The following is a 16,796-nucleotide window of genomic DNA, read 5'->3' as shown; positions in this document are numbered from 1 at the left end:
TTAATTACATAGTTCCTTTTGCCATAAACATGCCCAATATTGCCATCATAAAATTGATTTAAAGCTATTATTTCGCTATCAGTATTTTGAAGATGTATCTGCTCTATCAAAGTCAGACAAAGGTCCCAAGACAAAGATACTCCCTGACTTTTCTTTATTTTGAGTATATCTCTCTGTCCATCGTGCATAGATACTATCTGTGATTGAACATTTTAATGCTTTGAATTTTCAATAAATGACTTATAGCACCTGATCTCTCAGCAAGGACATAGAGATACATTCAAAGAAGGTATCATGGATTCCCAGAGACCAATGCAACTTGAAAGGAAAAAAAAACTATAGCTGCTAAATGAAGTCATTTCTAAATTATCCTACTGAATTATTGTGGGTAAGCAGCTTTCTCATCCATCTGGAAGGGTATTCAACCTGCGCTCTCTCCAATTATTCTGTCAATACTCAATTCTATAATAATTTTTCCAATTGGTCTGTTGTTTCTCTTTAAAATCAGCTTTGAAAAACTAACTTTTTTATGTTCCTCAACTGCCTTATCATCTTTTGACGTAATCTGTTGCTTATAAGGCGTCCTCTGTGCTTCTCTCATGATTCATCTAGGTACACGTAGTCTTGTTAATTGATATTCTTTAAAGTTTTAAACAGCCTCAAGTTATTTTTGCCGTCATGTCAAAGATCCTCATCATTGCAGATACCTGAGACTTCGTTTCAGCATAAAGTTTACAAAATATAGATGAATATGCATGAAAGTCTAAAGTCAAGAGAGGGGATGAGACAGCGCAGAGTGAGGCTTAAAAAAATGTGAAAGGAAAGGGAATGAATAATTGAACCTCGAGCTAAGTTTGATTTCAGACCGGCGCGCCAAAGTAAGTTCAATGCGAGGGTTGTCATTGGACCCCTGCTGCCGTGGTGCGCAGTCGATCATATGAGGGCGGCGAGGGTAGGTTTTAATTAATCTCAAGAAGCATGCTCAGAAAGGGGGATGGCGGTTATTTAAATTTGGCGGCAATGCGTAGGGCGGCAGAAGTTGATTGGTGGAAGGAGAACACGTGATGCATGATGGCGTCGGAATTTCAAAAGTGCTTACGAAAACATGGTGGGGGGCGTTGAGTGAAGTTCACTTGTTGCTCCACACTCTTCAAGATGGTTTTCCTTCGTGTCGTGTTATCTCTTCCGTGTCCCGTGTATTTTACGATTGTGTCAAACATGCTTCAATGATTTCGCGATTATGAGCTGCAATTTTTCTCCGAGCCCGTGCTAACTGAACAACTAGTCATTCTCGTGCTCTTCAAGTTTCCGCTGTTCGCTTTTTCCGTAGGTTCGGCGCGTGTTTGTTTACTTTTTCTCCGAGAAGTTGGTGATTTCAATTTTTCAGTTCGCTACAGAATTGGTCGAAAGTTCCCTTCTGTCGGATTATCTGTGTGTGTACGGTGCTATACAGTGCGGTGAGGATATCCTTCCACGTATTTCTGTTTCATATTCCTCCTGGGAAAATTTTATGAAAAAATGAGTCCACGGCTCAGTGTCGAATTGTGTTATTTTTAGACCGTGTATCATTAATTGTTCTCTTTCATCCTGTGCTGTGAGCTGTGTTATCACTGTGGAGATTTACGTGTTTTCATCGTCCTCCCGCAAGCAGAACTCCTTGACTTGACTTCTCAGAGAAAACTTGCTCAGGTTTTATGGAAGACTCCTCACTTTTGAGCTTGCTGCCTTCAGCAACTCTCCTGTCAGTCCCAAGTAAGATTTTTTTATAATTTATTTGTACTTTTCTACACCTACTTTAACTAAGTAACTGCATCAAGTCAGAGTGTCTAGAGAGTTGTCCTTCGGAACGGCTTTTATCTCTCATGAACAACTTACTCAAGCAGTTCAAATGAAAGTTAAGACGCTTTTTCTTTGAAGCAGCCTTGCATTGAATGAAGTCTTTACCTAAGGATTGCTGCGTGAATTAGACCAGGCAACTCTTTTAACTTGTGAACTTTCTTCCTTATCAGTTGTAGCGTCAGAATTGATTGTGAAACACAGCGCTATACTGTCAAAAGTTTTATCAGGAGCATTGTCTAATATTGTCGATCAAAATTCTCTCTGCTTCTCACTCCTCTTTTTTTTTTTTTTCAATGCTGGAACTGCCCTCCACATCACTGAAAAGTATGACCCAAAGATTATTGCATGGTGCTTCTTGTGTGAAGACTCCATTCTCTTGAAATGATTAGCCATCTCACATTGATAGCTGTGAAAACATGGATCTTATTCGCAAAGTACAGATTAGTCAGTATGTATTTATGATCGAAGGTACTTAACTCCTCAATGAAAAGTTTATCAACGGATTTCTATGATTCTTTCCGCATTTATTTTTTTACGTGATGTAGGTACAATCTAGGTAACTTCATTTACTATTGAATGTAGACACCTTTAAATGCAAATGGTGTGAAAGGTGTGTTATCACGAAAGAATTTTACTCGTGAACATTTGTGACGACTTCACAAATTCATCTTACCCATAACTATCATCAACAATCAACTCGCAAAATAGTGAACACGTACAGTTAAATATAGTGGTGAGCGCGGGCACCACATTGGTGAGACCCCAGTCGGAGGGAAGGACAGAATGTATTTACTCTGTTGAGGGGCTTTGAGGACAAGGCGCATGAGTGCAGTCTTCAAAAAAATTGAGATATTCATGAACTTGAAACTAGATTTAGTTTGAAAGTATATCGTGTGAAGCATTCACAACTAAAATCCAACTTTAAAGCATCAAAAAGTGAGTTTAAACTTCCTTTCTGCTGTAAGGCTCCATGTACTTAATTTTGAAACTTTGTACAAGTACTTCTTGAGGAAGCAACAACTGCACTTGTCAGCCTTGTCCTCTAAGCCCTCAGTTGATGTCATGTTTAAAAGATACAGTACAAAGAAGAAGTCGACGAGTTAAGTAGAAGATCCCCCTAAAATTGAGTGAAAGTCATTTTTTTTGGGTTTTAAAATACACTTCTTTGCCTTTCCTTAGTACCTGTGTGCACCTATTCAATTGAATTTCTTTTTCAAATTTTTGAATGTCCCCAAAAAACTATATTATGCACACATAAGTAAGTAAGGGCTATTCTGACTTACAAACTGTTTGCGACCGTTCCAAGGTCCATCATAAGAGCAATGACTTTCATTCTTTTGCCCAGCTGTCACATTTGACTCGGAGTTTGAAAGCCAACAGCAATTTCTCATTGGTGGAAGTCCAACAATAAAAACACACAATACTTAGGTGCATACTTATCCTGTTCAGGAGGAAGAAGTCCTTCAGAGTCAATGAAGTAATTGTCATTTTCTCAGTGTAAGACAGCAAGTAATGTCATTTAGGCGCTGAATTATTTGAATTAATGTACGCTCTTCTTGCACACTCAGGGACTTGCCAATTTCCAATTTAGGGAGACAGAGAATCACTCTCCAGATGTTACACGTCGTAGGAATGTGGATTAGATCATTTACATTTTATTTTGGTTTACCTACTTGAAAACTTTGGCTGTAACGTCAAAGCTTTTTCCCCTGGACTCAATCATTCCAGAACGTACAAATCTAATTTAAAATTTTTGCATAATTTTGTCAAAAGTTTTTCTTAGGGTTGCTCAAAATATTCCGCAAAAGCTTTTAATCAATTTTAATGATCAGAAGACAAAAATATTCACATAGGCAACTAAGAATTTTGAGAAGATTAGCCAGAATTCCAGAGAACTGAGGGCTTTTAAAAGATACCTGCCCAGTTTCCATGAATTTTTTCAGTTTTCGGAATAGAAGTACTCAGGTAACTCAAGGAATGCGAAAAAAGTAGAAAAATTATTTTTTAATCTATATAATTCCTATTCTTAATAACGATTTATGCAACCAGGAGTTTTGCAACAAACTTCTGAGTGAGGCATTAGCAAGTCTTTTTGACATGGATCAAGTGAAAATTCGATTCTACAAATAACGCCATTTTTATTTTTGTCATTTAATCAGTTTCAATAGAAGACCCTCCTATCTCATTTAAGAGTTGAATATCGGACTTCCCATTGTGCGATTCGTTTTCCTTGAATTTTGAAGATGAAGCACACAGTGTTGTGCTTTAATTCATACCTTGTCTAGAGGCCCATCATAGCTTTTGTTGCATTAAGTACTTACGCCAAAACAAAGGTCGTTACGGCCCGTTTTTCATGCTTTGAATTTCGGATTTTGCAGGAATACTTGGCGCCATATCGTATCCACCCACGTCACGGCGTAAATCAGAAACTGCGTCCATCTAATTTTCTCTGTATGTGGATCATGGTAATCCGCGCAGGGTTGCCACAGTCAGGGAATACCGGGACATGTCAGGGAATTTTAAGAAGTCAGGGAAGACCTGGAAGTGTCAGGGGAAAATTGTTAATTTATCTGTATTAGTTTTCTAGAATGGATTTGACGTTTAAAACATGTTTTGTCTGGAAAATGTTTCAAATCATGTCTTTTTGGCCGTGGGCGTATCTTCAATTTTGTCAGGGAATTTTACCCAAGTGTCTCAGGGAAATATCAAGGAATTTGAAAAAGTCCAGGAAAACCTGGAAATGTAAGGGCAAACGACGATAGTATCAGGGAAAAACTGTTAACTTACCGTTATTAGCTTTCTAGAGTGGATTTGACGTTCAGAACATCAAATTTTGCCTGGAAACTGTTTCAAATTGTGTCTTTTTGGCCCTATGGCGTATCTTTAATTTTCAGGGAATTTTACTCAAGTCATCACCTTCCGGCCAAAGTACATACATCACAAGCGCCATGCGACGTTGGAAAATTTCCGCCGCCATTTTATCTTTTTTACCGAGAAATTGTCCAACGAAGCTGTCCTAAAATTTCACTGAATTTTTTTCGTGCTGCCGATGAAATTCAGTGAAATTCTCAAACAGATTCACTCTAAAATTTCTCTGTAAAAAAATCGAATGGCGGCGAAAATTTTGAAGCGTCGTGGAGCTTGTGCAGGGTGTCTTCAAGTCCGGAATTTCTGGAAAATCCGGAAATAATACTGATTTTTTAAGGGCGGTCCGGAAGTACTGAAACAGTGCGGAAATTCCGCAAGGAGGTCCGGAATCTTGTCATTTTTTTTCTTTTTTGTCGCAATTTGAGGACGAAATCCAAATATTTGAAATTTTTCGAATTTCGCCAATTGGAGGTACTGAAAAAGTACTGAATTTCTTGGGATTATACCGAAAATGTACAGTAAAAGTACTGTTTTTTGGGCAGCCTGTTTTACTACACACCCTGTTGTGATATTTTGGCCGGATGGTGACTCAATGTGTCAGGGAATTCAATTTTCTTAATTTTGTGGCAACCCTGTCTGAGAGGATAAATTTTCCAGGCGCGTGCCGTCTCACGCGGGGGCGGGGGCGTCTTTCTTGGTGGCCTCAAAGGCCTGTTGCAAGGGGGCATGTCCCGGCTGCGTGAATAGTGATCTCACTCTCCCAATAATAGTCGTCCTTTTTCGCGGCGATAAGCGGATCGCGATCGCATCGGGCCGCGTAGTAGAGTTGCTAGTGTAAATTTGTCTGCAGTATTGTGAAAATATTGTGTTCGATACATCAATCTCTTCGTCTTGATGCGTAGAATCAGATTTTCGATGGTGTCAAGTTCAAAAATCAATCCGGCGCCCCCCATTCAAGATGGCGCCCAAAAGGGGCGCCGGGGGGTTGAAAAATTATAAATTTTCCTACAGAGTCGACTGAGGTGTCGATTTATATGTAATTTTAGTCGTAGAATCCGAATTTTACATCCCAAAAATTCTCCGACCTAAGGGGGGGCCCCAATTCCAAGATGGCGGCCAAAATGGGCCCCTTAGCGGGAAAATGGCCGTAGATGGCTGTATATACTGTATGACATATCCGCAGATAGGTTTTCTGGGTCGGGAATAACGAATATGAAGTCAGAAATTGTGCTAGACCCTTCGGGGAGGCTCAGGGTGCCTCCCAAAATGGCCGCCGGGGGTCCAAAAATTTTGAAATTCCTTAATACCCCGAGTGGGATGTCTATTCATAGGTAATTTTGGTCGTAGAACTCGAATTTCACATTGAAATGGTCATCTGGTCTAAGGGAGGGCCCCAAAATCCAATATGGCGGCCAAAATTGACTTCATGGTGGGAAAATGACCATAGGTAGCTTCATACGCCGTATGAAATAGATGCCAATAGGTTTTATAGGTAGGGAATTTCAAATATAAGATAAGAAATTGTTCTTTGCTTATCGGGGAGATGCAGGGGGTGAGGAGGGGGCCCCAAGGCCTTCTCCTCTCCCCCTCGAAGCTTAAAATCCTTCGTCTAGAGGCTTTAAAATTCTGAGTAAGTAATTAAAATGAATGTCAAAACAGACATGGGCAAGGAACACTGAGCCACTGAGATAAGTTTTAGAAGAAAATAGGGTAAATCGCTAAGGAGCAATCGCGAGTTGGCAGCCCCCTTCCCCCTCTGGACTTGAAAATTTCAATGGTTTTGCCTTCTCATTATTTTTATCGGTTATGAATTCATTTTGACGTGCCCAACTGCCCATCCACACTCCGTTCTTTGCCATAAACCTTAAATGGCCTAATGAAAACATGAAAAAACTTTTTAAATATTCCTCATTTTGAGAGAATAGGGTCTTTTCGATTATAAGAACAGCCCGATTTCTTTTGAAATGTTTAGGAAATGAAGAACCAATTTATTATTAATACAGAAGGAACAAAAATTACAAGGAATGAAAGAGACCAATTAATTTTTCATACTTAAAGGAGCCCCAACCCTTCCAGCATGCTCCTGTACTGAAAAGGAATTTTCTTCCCGTAAATCTGAGATAATGATTTTTGGATTGTGGAAAGCTGAACTATTTGGACATTTTGTAGGAAATTATATAGGAAATTCAACGCCAAGTTCACGGTTAGCCAGTTTCCTGCAATATCTTCATCCTGAAAAAGTTGGAATTAGGAGTCAAGAGTTTCGTTTCTGGTTACTGCAAGTCGGCAAAACTAACAAAAGTTCATCACAAACTTAGTGCCTAACTTTCAGAATTTTTGTCGTATTGCGGAAGCTGGAACCAAAAATAACAGTTCCAGGTCGCGAGTTTTCCGGGGTGCGGGTGCTTCCGAAAAATGTTTTATAGTTTTCAGATTATGATTCAGAATACCATATGAATGAGCAAAGGGGCGCAAAAAACTTCCTTTTTAGGGGCACAATCAACTTCTTTTTCAAACTAAAAATGAATTGAGATATTGATGCAAAATATTTCATAAATTCAAGGATTATTCTAGGAGTAGCCGTAACTTTCCGAAAGTATCAATAAAACAGGCATAGCACGACAGATCATTCAAACCTAAATTCATAGATTGAAAAACACTGGCCAAGCATTTCATACTTCAAAGCATTGAATCAACAAACAGTAAAGTTTCTAAAGCACTTTAATTAAGGGGGTTTAGAAACCCAAGATATTTCCTCTACAGCCAAAAGTGAATAAATGAAAAACCATCGCAAAGTACTTAATCAGGCAAAAAATTTCGAATACACAATACAAGAAGTGTTCGGCAGTATCTAAATCCCGAAAAACTTGGCAACTGCGGCCAAAATTAGTGGTCCCAGCTGCTAAAATTCGTTAAAATTGCCCAAAGCCCGGCATAACAATGCGTAGTTTTTGATAGTGTTACCGAATTTTGGCCGCAGGGATCAAAAATCTCGGCTCCAGTGGCCGAGTTTCTCGGAAAGTGGACGTTACCGAAAATGTTTTGCCGCATGGGCAACTTTCTATAAGTAAAATAAAATTAAGACGGAGATGTACGCCCTAAAAAAAATCTTAAACATTTAAAATTGAATGGAATTTTTTTTTGTAAGAACAACCAAAATATATAAATATAAATTTGAATAGATATAACTCCCTTTAAACACATTAAAATAAATTAAGGTACATTTCACTGACCAGAATGAAAATTCAATTGACTTATAAAACAGAAAAATAACGCCTCTCTGTCGTGTGAAGAATCACTATGTGTCAGTGTACATTGTTGTACTTTCTCCTTCATCTTCGTATTCTTCTTCAAGGTCGAATTTTTCGCAGAACTCTAGAGTACCCAAAGGTAATCCAGTAGTAAAGGTACCTGAAGGCGAAGTTGCCTTTGCACATCTTGGTACAATTGAAACCGTGCGTCCGACAAGTGTAAGGTGGTGCGCAACTTTTTTGAGCACATTTGCACAGACATAGCTCCATTGCTCCATAGCTCTGGAACACATGCACTAAACAATTTTTCTTAGGATATCATATTGACTGACAATGAGTTTCTCATGAACAAAATCTGGTTTTTTTGAGTTAAACAAACGTTGTTTTGCTAGCGTTAAGTTCAAGTTAAAAAAAAGATAGTGAAACAACGTTTGTTTAACTCCAAAAAACAGGTTTTAAGTACAATCCGCAAGAATTTAACGCAAAAAACCAAGTGTCGTTGACCAGAAACGACGCTTCAAGTCAAAATAATATCTAAAGAAAAAATGTTTTGAGTGTGGCCCAGTGCATACGACTTAACTGACTTTTTCTCCAATATTTTTCCTGCCACAATCCGAATCTGGATTACAATGCCAGGGGCTGCCTAACGTCTTGATGCAAAATATGGACGCCTGGAGGTGAGCTCTAAGAAACACAGGGTCCGTCTATTCAATGGGAGGTTTTCATCCTGGTATTGTTTCTTTGAGAAAATCCACTACCTTGCTTCTTCTAAATCTCTAAGATCTGTTTTTGGAGCATATCCTTGACGTACCAACTCCTCTAGGTGTTGTCTAATCTCTTCGGCGAGAGAAAAGCCGGAGCCCAACTTCGCAAGAGCTTCCAACAAGTTATTACTTGCATTATTCATTTAGGTTTTCCACCTTGTCAGTTAACCTTTATTTATGAAAGATCCGGTGATATTGGCACCTGAGGGAGCGTGTAATTTAAGAAGAGAGGAAGCTTTCAAAAGACGGGGTACGTTTCAAATTGGGATGAGATCGAGGAACTTTTCTTCCCTTAACCAAGACACATTCCCACTTGAGATGTAAGCTTAGGAATCCGCTTGCAAAGAACGGAGTGTGGATGGGCAGTTGGGCACGTCAAAATGAATTCATAACCGATAAAAATAATGAGAAGGCAAAACCATTGAAATTTTCAAGTCCAGAGGGGGAAGGGGGCTGCCAACTCGCGATTGCTCCTTAGCGATTTACCCTATTTTCTTCTAAAACTTATCTCAGTGGCTCAGTGTTCCTTGCCCATGTCTGTTTTGACATTCATTTTAATTACTTACTCAGAATTTTAAAGCCTCTAGACGAAGGATTTTAAGCTTCGAGGGGGAGAGGAGAAGGCCTTGGGGCCCCCTCCTCACCCCCTGCATCTCCCCGATAAGCAAAGAACAATTTCTTATCTTATATTTGAAATTCCCTACCTATAAAACCTATTGGCATCTATTTCATACGGCGTATGAAGCTACCTATGGTCATTTTCCCACCATGAAGTCAATTTTGGCCGCCATATTGGATTTTGGGGCCCTCCCTTAGACCAGATGACCATTTCAATGTGAAATTCGAGTTCTACGACCAAAATTACCTATGAATAGACATCCCACTCGGGGTATTAAGGAATTTCAAAATTTTTGGACCCCCGGCGGCCATTTTGGGAGGCACCCTGAGCCTCCCCGAAGGGTCTAGCACAATTTCTGACTTCATATTCGTTATTCCCGACCCAGAAAACCTATCTGCGGATATGTCATACAGTATATACAGCCATCTACGGCCATTTTCCCGCTAAGGGGCCCATTTTGGCCGCCATCTTGGAATTGGGGCCCCCCCTTAGGTCGGAGAATTTTTGGGATGTAAAATTCGGATTCTACGACTAAAATTACATATAAATCGACACCTCAGTCGACTCTGTAGGAAAATTTATAATTTTTCAACCCCCCGGCGCCCCTTTTGGGCGCCATCTTGAATGGGGGGCGCCGGATTGATTTTTGAACTTGACACCATCGAAAATCTGATTCTACGCATCAAGACGAAGAGATTGATGTATCGAACACAATATTTTCACAATACTGCAGACAAATCATCTTTTTTGTACATTAGCAACTCCACTAGCGGCCGGCCGTTCTGGAAGTGGCTCCGAGCCCGGCGCACACCGTATCCAACCAATTAGAGTGGTCGAATCAGAAATTTTCGACTACAATTACAAATTTTGATGTTTATCTCGTCATAAATTCTCACTCCAGGGTGTCTACAAGTCCGGATATAGTACTGATTTTTGAAGAGCGGTCCAGGAGTGCTAAAAAAGTGTGGAAATTCCGCCAAAAAGTCCGGAATTTTCTTAATTTTTTGTCATTTTTATCGCAATTTCTAATTTTTGAAATTCCGTCAAATGGCGGTACTGAAAAAGTACGGAATTTTTCTGTTGGAGGAGGTACTAAATTTCTTGAGAATGTGCTGAAAAAGTACAGACTTTTTCTGTTGGAGGGGGTACTAAATTTCTTAAGAATGTGCTGAAAAAGTACTGTAAAAGTACTTATTTTTGACCAGCCTGTTTTAGTAGACACCCTGCATTCAAGGGATGTTCCTGCAAGAAAATTTCACGAATAAACCAATGGATGCACTCTTAAAAATTTTTGTTTCATATTTTCGAATATAGAAGCTTTCAAAGTCTCCTGATTTTTTCCGATTTTTCCTATTGGCTGGATCCCCTGTGCGGCGGCCGGCGGCTTCGCCAATAATTGCGCTGGCATGGTGTTTCGTTTCCACGCCCGCACCGGCCGCATCGTTTCGTTGCGAGGAAAAATGACGTCGCCGTAAAGAAAGGTCAGCCCCGATTAGATAATGGAAACGGACTGCAAGTGTGAAGCTTCCGACTCTTGCTACAGCCTCGCATCTCCGGGCCTCCTCGTGCATCTCTGTTTATATCACTAGTAGGTAACGAAGAAATACTCAGGGTGTCCAGTCCACCAATAGTGAAAACTGGAAAATCGCCCATTCATCGGGAAATTCTGAGTGCTTCAAGCATTTTTCCAACATTCGAGTCAATTCTTTAAATATTTGGAGTTTAAAATCTATTGTGTCAATTTATTTGCGGAAAAATCGGTTTTTTTTTTTTTTTTTTTTTAAAGTAGGACCTCTATTTCTAGGATAAAAATTGCGCGTTTCTAGGAGCACACTCTGTTTGGGTCACAATTCCTGAGTTGTTGGTTGCTCATAAAGCCGGATGAAACACAAATGCCTGTTAAATGTACTCACGGGTTCGTTTCTGATGGCAGCTCATTATCTGAAGTGAAAGGAACCAAGTCATATCAGCTATCGTCAAATTTAACCGGGCAATTTAAATATTCAGAACAGAACGTTTCTGCGAATTTTCGTGAAAATGTTAAGGAAATTGCTCAGTAGAAAATTTACTGAAAAATCCGCACAACCGTTCTCACGTTAAAAATTAAAGTGCGCAATTAAATTTGGAAATAGCTGGTGTGGCTTGGCTTCTTTCTGCCGAACGCAGTCCATTTGTATCTAAAGAACACAATGTCCATGTAGGCTCTAAGTAACCCCCCCCCCCCTCCCCCTAACAGTGAAGTTCCTGACGTATCAAAGAATTTCACCTTTATTACGCATCTGCCTTTTCCTTCTTACATTTTCCTTACTTTTTTTTTTTAAAAAAAAAAAGAAAAAAAAATATCACAATTCTTAATCATTTGATGTATGTAAATATACCATAGCTAAAAACGCATAAAAGTGAAGGATTTATGTTCATATTTGTATACATTTATTCATTTTTTCGTTGGATGTAGGAACCTTTGTAATTCTTGAACCACGATGGCGGCTTTAGCACACAGCGAATGGAATCGCGGAGCTAGAACTGTGGTTCCCGAGTCAGGGCCTTTGCGTCCATTTATTACATTAAATCCCAATCTGAAGTAATGAAATAAAAACCGGAGACTTAAGACGACAGCTGAGGTGAAGTCGGGGAAGGGGGGCGCCCAAGGGGCCTTGCCCCCCTTCCCCCATCTCCCACTTTTGCCTTATTTCTTTGCCCCTCTAACGAAAGGCCGTATCTCGATTTCCAAATGAGCGCTGAAAATCATGGGTTTATATGTAAAACGGGGCTCACGCAGAAAGTGAGGTACGCCCTCACGTCAAAGAGGCGACGATTTATGAAAGAATTTTGGTGAATTATGCGACGGCTTTTGCGACTGAAAGTCTCGTCGCCACGCACGTCTGCCGAGAGCGAAGGTCGTTGGCCGCGTTGGCGATTTTTTCGATAGGCACGTGTCCAGCATTTTTGTTTTCATCATTCCTAAAATTTATTCGGCTGGCCGAGTTGGAAAACATTTTTCGAAATCAAGGGCCAATACTCTGGGTGTCAGAATGGACCAGTAAACACAGGCAGAATTCAAGCACCGCAGGACATGTTTACCACCAAAATTCATGCAAAACTGGTCAGAAGTACTTAAAGTATCCCAAGTCAATACTCCCGACAGAGATAAGCATTTAGGTAACGTTTATATTATTGTCAGCGGATTCGAAATCCTCGCTCGCGTAGAAACTAAGTAGTTTTGTGTGTCACGAATTTTTTCTTCTTCAATGTAAGTATCGTGAAAATTTCTAGCTTAAAGAAAGAATTATTTCATCGTAAAACTTACTCCGTGAAAAATTTTAGAGTTAAATTCGGCGCCGGAGTCAATGTAGCGCTTTAAGAACCCGAGTGAACTAGAGTCCCTTTATACTGAGAGTCAAGACAATTCGGCTCCATGGATGTCACAAACGGGAATAAAGATTACAGAAATTGAACGTTTTTCGTAATCTTTGATCGGCCCATTCTCAAATGCCTTTCTCCGTTCCTCCTCTCATTCCGTTTGTTCCTTGCCGAACCCGTAATTCCCTGGTCCATTCCAGGCTATAATCTTTGCAATTGGTGAAAATGTAATCTTTATTCCCGTTTGTGACACTGTGGAGGCCTAAAATACGGGAACCAATCAGAAATGGATTCAAATTGTCTTGACTCTCAGTATAAAGGGACTCTAGAGTGAACTGAATACGGGATAAAATATACTCTTTTTCTGGAGTGACTTACACTTCTACAGAGCGGAATCTTCCCTCTTTTTCTCGGAAGTGCTGTAAGCTCATAAGGAGTGAATTTCACCTCGCCCTCGCATCACTCTGGTTCTTTGAGCGCTATAGGTACAGTCTCCATAGTGACTCATATTAGTACATAGAATTTCAATCCTCTATTTTTAACAGTGTAGGTATACTGGAATGAGATAAATGCCCATTTTGATTCCAGTAGACTTAGGTTTCCTTGCTGAGAAGATATCTCCAAACGACTAAATGGAATACTACCGTGCCAAGGAAAAACGCCGTATGAACATTCGAGAGTTGCCAAATTTCCTTCGATAAAATGTTTATTTTTAAAGAAAGTTATCAATATTTTTCCTTTAAATTTTCAGAATCTTTAGGTGAAATTGCGAACAAAATTACCTGAAAAATTGGGAGGAAAATTTTCATATGTGTACCAGGAAATTCGCGTTTTATCAAAGGAAATTAGGCAATGGCTGAAGGTTCATACGGCGTTTTTCCTTAGCACGGCAGAATACGCCTGTTTCTCCATTATACATGTGTCAAAATCGAAAATTTTCAATCGGTCCATTTTAATGTACGTGTAATTTTGATCTGATACGACACTTAGCAATACTTGCTAATTTCTGACTGTTTGTTCTGCACTAAATAAAAATGGTATTCTTGCCAAAATGTCAACTTCACTGGGGGAAAAAAAACACATTGGATCTAGAGTCCAGGCTCTTAGAAACATTGACAAGAAAAAATACTCTTGATTCAATCGGATTTTTGCTTAAATCAAGAACCGAGCCTCTTAATTTGAGCGGATTTCCTTTTGATTTAAGCAAAAATCTGGTTGAATCAAGAGTATCTTTTCTTGTCAATGTTTTCAAGAGTCTGGACTCCAGATCCAATGTGTTTTTTTTTCCAGTGTTCGTGATGAGTAACTCATTCTCATACAATTTTTGGATCCGCCTCAAAAAGAAGAGAAGATTGATGCGATTGAACTTTTTAAATTATGTTCTGCAACTGCTAGATATTTTAACTATAAAATAAGTAAGCTTGCCCAATGATGCGAATAGATATCACGAAGGGAGTTCGAGTTTATGACATTCCGCTATAGTCTCAGGGTCACCATTCAGTTCCCACCCCTTTTTACCTCTCCCGTATCTACCTATCCCGCCTTTTTTCTCTCTTTTCACTTTTGATTCTGGGATCACGGATTGTCTCGACTGCGAAAGTGGCCCTCAAGATTGATGATTATGAGAGCTGAGGGCATACTTTTATGTCGTTCGTTTATAGTTTTCTCCAGTTTAAAATCTACTACTCATCTCACTGAAGATGTTGATGGTTAAGGTCGCTAAAGACACTAGAAACTTACAAGAGCGGAAACCTCGCTTTTCAAGCTGAGTTCATTTTAGATGCTATCGATTTATTTTTGATAGTCTTAATTCTTTCAGAGCCTGGTAATCTCGCGTTCACCCTTACTTATTTCTTTATTTATTAATCGGTTACGGGGCGGTGCTTCAAGTGAAGTGATGGTTCGTTAAAATCGCGGCTAATTTTTAACGCCATTGACGAGCCTTTGAGAATGAGTTTCAGATTTAGCAAGGGCCAGCACCAACTTGGCTCTCGCAAATGACCGTGCATAACCTTTAGTTGTGTGGCAACTTTTAAATCTTGCATGTTTATAGTGGATTCACCGAATGTTTTTGAAATTCAAAAATCCTGCTCCCTAGCGCGCAATCTACGGGGTTTATAACATGCTTTTTCAAATTTACCGTGTATGCGGCCGGTTCTTTTTGTCGACCGGCAGTCAGGTTTGCCCGGAGCCGGAGAGAGACCTAACCTAAATAAACAAACAATCTCGCAAACTTATAAACTATCCTTGCGTAAGATTTTAATCTACTCAAAGCGTTTGTTTTTGCAAAGTACAGAAAGGAAAAGGAGACAAACGCTTGAAAACGATGGACATCGGACAGTAGAAATAGTTAGTGAAATACTTTGTTTACTCAGGTTATTTGTTTCTACTCTTCTGCCTGTGGAAACTTGGTCGGCGGTGCCTGAGAAAAACTGCCCGCTGACGAGGGATTTTTGAAAAGCGTATTACAATCCACGCAGATTGTGCGCTAAGAAATGAGTTGAGCATTTTTTGACGTGCCAAACCTGATTTTCGTGCCAATTTATCCGTTAAGAGTATATTTTAGGGTGCCTAGCGACCTGGAAAACCTGGAAATTCGGGAAATGCCTGAAAATTTATCTCTGTGTCGGAAATCAGGTAGAACGTCAGGGAATCCGCAAAAATTCGGCATGTCAGGGAATTTTATTTCACAAGCAATTTTCATGTCAGGGAAACGTCAGGGAAATCGGAAAACATGAATTTTTCGGAAAATGTTTCGCGAATTTAACTCTCACGGAGATTTCTACCAAAATTTCCACCAGAATTTCTGCTACCGTCTTCTAAGTTTTGAAAATTATGCAACAATATCTCGCATAAGTTTAGGCACCTTATATTTTGCTGTATATATTACATTATATTCCTAAAACATGCAACAATTCTTACTTACATGTAATCAGTTCAACCGTGTCGAAAAATTAGGAACATTTTTCCTTTTTGTCAGGGAATTGTTTTTTCCGTCCATCAGGGAATTTTAAATTTTTCCCAAGTTTTTTGACCGTTTCTGTGGGAGAAATGCCAGGGATTGTTTCCGTAGAAAATTTCTAGACACCTCGTTTTTGGCAGTATCTCCTGCTTTCAACTGACCCATTTTGCAGTCCCTCTTCGATGAAGATGCTCAGTGCTGTGGAATAGGCTCCCCCTAAGGGAGCAAGCTGTAACTCGGTAAGGAAGAATTGCATCACCTGGACACGCTGGAAAGAGAGGCGGAGTCCACGGAAGTGACATCTCCGCGCATCTTTGTCCATCTGGAATTTATTCGTCCTGTCGCGTCCGACTCAAAGCCGGCGCGTTATCGCTTGACGCAGTCGTTTTGTCATGCAAATGCCCGCGCCCGCGCCGACCCGCAAGGAAGAACGCCGTATGAATATTCGAGAGTTGCCAGATTTCCTTCGATAAAATGTTTATTTTCGAAGAAAATTATGAAGATTTTTCCTTGAAATTTTCAGGAACTTTAGATCCATATACGAACAAAATTCTCTGAAAAATTGGAGGAAAAATATTCATAAGTTTACCAGGAAATTCGTGCCTTATCAATCGAAATTTGGCAACGCCTGAAGGTTCATACGGCGTTGTTCCTTAGCACGGCAGCGCTCGCCTGTGCCTGTGCCTGCGCGCAACCCGGGACCGGGACCCGAGTCAACAAACACAGCCTGCTACCGTTCGCACGGGGCAACGCCGAAATTCGGCCACTTTTCCAAGCCCGGCCACTCCCGCTAATCCGAGAGTGAGCAGACAAAATGTCGAGTCAGTCGCTCGAGAAAAACAACTGTTTTGACAACACGTGTCTAGGGACGGCGTGGCGTTTTTTTCGAATAAAACGATTTGATTTTCGATAAAAAATCGATTCGATTTTCGATGAAAAATCGATTCAATTGTAAAATGGGATGGAATAACCGATTTTTTTCGAGATCGATTTTTAAACACTTAGAAAAAAACAAGATCGCCGCGGAAAACGCAACTACTACTAAAACTGAGCTTGAAATAAAACTCGGGGTTCTCAGGAACTAGGCTTCATTTGACACATTTATGTAGGAAACTTCCATTTTTTTTCAATAA

At 39.9% G+C, this 16,796-nt stretch overlaps 1 protein-coding gene across 2 annotated transcripts in view; it reads left to right on the top strand.

Annotated features, from left to right (window-relative positions):
- The first annotated feature begins 957 nt into the window (after positions 1 to 957).
- The window catches only part of LOC109037403 (receptor-type guanylate cyclase Gyc76C), a 98,621-nt gene continuing 82,782 nt past the window's right edge, over positions 958 to 16,796 (top strand). The window contains exon 1 of one of the 2 annotated variants that reach the window (XM_019052054.2): positions 958 to 1,752. The gene's annotated coding sequence lies outside the window, so the exon portion shown is untranslated. The remainder of the gene's footprint in view (positions 1,753 to 16,796) is intronic. The other variant, XM_019052053.2, reaches the window with a different exon arrangement.

The sequence above is a fragment of the Bemisia tabaci genome, chromosome 5, assembly GCF_918797505.1.
Source record: "Bemisia tabaci chromosome 5, PGI_BMITA_v3".
Taxonomy (NCBI): domain Eukaryota; kingdom Metazoa; phylum Arthropoda; class Insecta; order Hemiptera; family Aleyrodidae; genus Bemisia; species Bemisia tabaci.
This window is presented reverse-complemented; position numbering and strand designations above follow the sequence as displayed.